Source organism: Arachis hypogaea, chromosome 11, assembly GCF_003086295.3.
Source record: "Arachis hypogaea cultivar Tifrunner chromosome 11, arahy.Tifrunner.gnm2.J5K5, whole genome shotgun sequence".
Lineage (NCBI taxonomy): Eukaryota > Viridiplantae > Streptophyta > Magnoliopsida > Fabales > Fabaceae > Arachis > Arachis hypogaea.
The window spans coordinates 64,166,337-64,170,499 of NC_092046.1; the positions used below are offsets into that span (position 1 = coordinate 64,166,337).

The 4,163-nt window shown below is 41.1% G+C and overlaps 1 non-coding gene across 1 annotated transcript; it reads left to right on the top strand.

Moving 5' to 3' along the window:
• Positions 1-3,299: 3,299 nt before the first annotated feature.
• Positions 3,300-3,407, top strand: LOC112724819 (small nucleolar RNA R71). The gene has a single exon (XR_003163964.1). It is a non-coding gene; the product is annotated as a small nucleolar RNA R71 (small nucleolar RNA).
• Positions 3,408-4,163: the final 756 nt, after the last annotated feature.

Below are 4,163 nucleotides of genomic sequence, written 5' to 3' on the forward strand. Positions count from 1 at the left end.
ATTCATTCAGAAAGCAGAAAGTATTGTCACCACATCAAAATAATTAAACTAATCTCAAGGATGAATTCGAAACTCATGTACTTCTTGTTCTTTTGCATTTAGAACATTTTTTTATTTAAGAAAGGTGATGGATTCATAGGACATTCATAACTTTAAAGCATAGACAATAAGACACTAATGGTCATGTAATAAAGACACAAACATAGATAGAACATAAAGTATAATTTTCGAAAAATAGAAAATTAAGAGCAAGGAGATTAAAGAACGGATCCACCTTAGTGATGGCGGCTAGTTCTTCCTCTTGAAGATCCAATGGAACGCTTGAGCTCCTCTATGTCTCTTCCTTGCCTTTGTTGCTCCTCCCTTATGGCTTTTTGGTCTTCTCTAATTTCATGAAGGAGGATGGAATGCTCTTGGTGTTCCACCCTTAATTGTCCCATGTTGAAACTTAATTCACCTAGGGAGGTGTTAATTTGCTCCCAATAATTTTGTGGAGGGAAGTGCATCCCTTGAGGCATCTCAGGGATTTCATGATGAGGAATTTCCTCATGCTCTTGTTGAGGTCCATGAGTGGGCTCTCTTGTTTGCTCCATCTTCTTCTTAGTGATGGGCTTGTCTCCTTCAATGAGGATATCTTCCTCTATGAAAATTCCAGCTGAATTGCATAGGGTACAAATGACTTGGCCACAGCTTCATAGAAGTAGTCTTGATGGACCTTTGAGATGAATCTCTCCATCTCTCATGACTCAGAGGTGGAAGCTTTTGCCTTCCCTTTCCTCTTTCTAGAGGTTTCTCTGGCCTTAGGTGCCATAAATGGTTATGAAAAAAAAAGTGATGCTTTTACCACACCAAAATTAGAAGGTTTGCTCGTCCTTGTGCAAAAGAAGAAAGAGGGAAGTAGAAGAAGAAGAAGAAAATAGAGGAGATGGAGTGAGGGAAGTGGTTTGGCCATGGGGTTGGGTGTAGGAGGGAAAGGATTTGAATTTGAATTGTGAGGTGGGAGTTTTGGGGAAAAGTGAATGAGGTGATTGGTGAAGGGTATTTGGGAAGAGATATGCAGGTGATTGGTGAAGGGTATTTGGGAAAGAGTGTTATGAAAAGGTGTGAAGAAGAGAGAAGAAGAGGTGGGGTAGGTGGGATCCTATGCGGTCCATAGATCCTGAGGGGTCAAGGACTTAGCATCCATCCTCCATTGAGGCGTGCAAAAACACCCTTAGAGTGCAATTCTGGTGTTAAACGCCAGGTTGCTACTTGTTTTTGGCGTTTAACGCCGGCTTTTCTCCCTTTCTTGGCGTTTAACACCAACTTGGTGCTCTGTTCTGGCGTTAAACGCCAGTCTGGTGCCTGTTTCTGGCGTTTAACGCCCAGAATAGTGCCAGACTGGGCGTTTAACACCCATTCTGCTACTCTTACTGGCGTTTAAATGCCAGTAAGCTCTTCCTCCAGGGTGAGATGTTTTTAATGCTATTTTTCATTCTGTTTTTTATTTTTCATTTGTTTTTGTGACTTCACATGATCATCAACCTAGAAAACATAAAATAACAATGGAAAATAAATAGATATAATAAAATAACATTGGGTTGCCTCCCAATAAGCGCTTCTTTAATGTCAATAGCTTGACAGTGAGCTCTCATGGGGCCTCATAGATAATCAGAGCAGGGTTGGGGCCTCTCAACACCAAACTTAGAGTTTGGTTGTGGCCTCCCAACACCAAACTTAGAGTTTGAATGTGAGGGTTTTTTTTTACTCTGAATTGAGAGAAGCTTTTCATGCTTCCTCTCCATGGTTACAGAAGAAGAACCTTGAGTCTTGAATACAAGGTAGTCCTCATTCAACTGAAGGACTAACTCTCCTCTGTCAACATCAATCACAGCTTTTGCTGTGGCTAGGAAGGGTCTGCCAAGGATGATGAATTCATCCTCATCCTTCCCAGTGTCTAGGATTATGAAATCAGCAGGGATGTAAAGGCCTTCAACCTTTACTAGCACATCCTCTACTAGTCTATAAGCCTGTTTCATTGATTTGTCTACCATCTCTAGTGAGATTCTTGCAGCTTGTACCTCAAAGATTCCCAGTTTCTCCATTACAGAGAGTGGCATGAGGTTTATCCCTGACCCCAGGTCACATAGAGTCTTTTCAAAGGTCATGGTGCCTATGGTACAAGGTATGAAGAATTTTCTGGGATCCGGTTTCTTCTGAGGTAATGTCTGCCTCATTAATGCATTCAGTTCATTGGTGAACAAGAAGGGTTCATCCTCCCAAGTCTCAATACCAAATAACTTGGCATTCAGCTTCATGATTGCTCTTAGATATTTAGCAACTTGCTCTTCAGTGATGTCTTCATCCTCTTCAGAGGAAGAATATTCATCAGAGCTCATGAATGGCAGAAGGAAGTTCAATGGAATCTCTATGGTCTCTGTATGAGCCTCAGATTCCCTTGGTTCCTCAAAGGGAAACTCCTTTCTATCCAGAGGACGTCCCATGATGCTTTTCTCATTGGGCCTCACGTCCTCCTCACTCTCTCTAGGTTCGGCCATGTTGGTCATGGTTATGGCCTTGCACTCTCTCTTGGGATTTTCTTCTGTATTACTTAGGAGAGTACTGGGAGGAGTTTCAGTAATCTTCTTACTCAGTTGACCCACCTGTGCCTCCAAATTTCTAATAGAGGACCTTGTTTCATTCATGGAACTTAGTGTGGTCTTGAATAGATCAGAGACTATGGTTGCCAGGCCAGAATGACTCTGTTCAGAATTCTCTGTCTGTTGCTGAGAAGATAATGGAAAAGGCTTGCTATTGCTAAACATATTTCTTCTACCATTATTATTGAAGCCTTGTTGAGGCTTCTGTTAGTCCTTCCATGAGAAATTTGGATGATTTCTCCATGAAGAATTATAGGTGTTTCCATAGGGTTCTCCCATGTAATTCACCTCTGCCATTACAGGGTTCTCAGGATCATAAGCTTCTTCTTCAGAAGATGCTTCTTTAGTACTGTTGGATGCAGCTTGCAATCCATTCAGACTCTGAGAAATCATATTGACTTGCTGAGTCAATATTTTGTTCTGAGCCAATATGGCATTCAGAGTATCAATTTCAAGAACTCCCTTCTTCTGAGGCGTCCCATTGTTCACAGGATTCCTCTCAGAGGTGTACATGAACTGGTTATTTGCAACCATTTCAATGAGTTCCTGAGCTTCTGTAGGGGTTTTCAGATGAAGGGATCCTCCTGGAGAATGGTCCAATGACATTTTTGACAACTCAGACAGACCATCATAGAATATACATATGATGCTCCATTCTGGAAGCATGTCAGTAGGACACCTTTTGATCAATTGCTTATATCTTTCCCAAGCTTCATAGAGGGACTCACCTTTCTTCTGTCTGAAGGTTTGGATTTCTACTCTAAGCTTGCTCATCTTTTGAGGTGGAAAGAATTTGGCCAGGAAAGCACTGACCAGCTTTTTCCAAGAGTTCAGGCTTTCCTTAGGTTGTGAATCCAACCATGTTCTAGCTCTGTCTCTTACAGCAAAAGGGAAAAACATAAGCCTGTAGACCTCGGGATCAACTCCATTGGTCTTGACAGTGTCACAGATTTGCAAGAATTCAGCTAAGAACTGATGAGGATCTTCCAATGGAAGTCTATGAAACTTACAATTCTATTGCATTAGAGAAACTAATTGACGCTTAAGCTCAAAGTTGTTTGCTCCAATAGCAGGAATTGAGATGCTTCTTCCATAGAAGTTAGAAAATGGTGCAATAAAGTCACCAAGCATCTTCCTTGCATCTCCACCATTGTTATTGGGTTCGGCCATGTCTCCTTCTTTTTCAAAAATTTCTGTCAGGTCCTCTCCAGAGGGTTGTGCTTTAGCTTCTCTTAGTTTCCTCTTAAGAGTCCTTTTAGGTTCAGGATCAGCTTCAATAAGAATGTCTTTATCCTTGTTCCTGCTCATATGAAAAAGAAGAGAACAGAAAAGAAGAGGAATCCTCTATGTCACAGTATAGAGACTCCCTTATGTGAGTAGAAGAAAAGAAGAATAGAAGAAGGAGAAGAGAAAAATTTGAACACAGATAAGAAGAGGGGGTTCGAATCTTTGAGTGGAAGAGGAGTGTTAGTAGATAAATAGATAAATAGAAAGAGATGAGAGGGGGAAGAATTCGAAAATTAA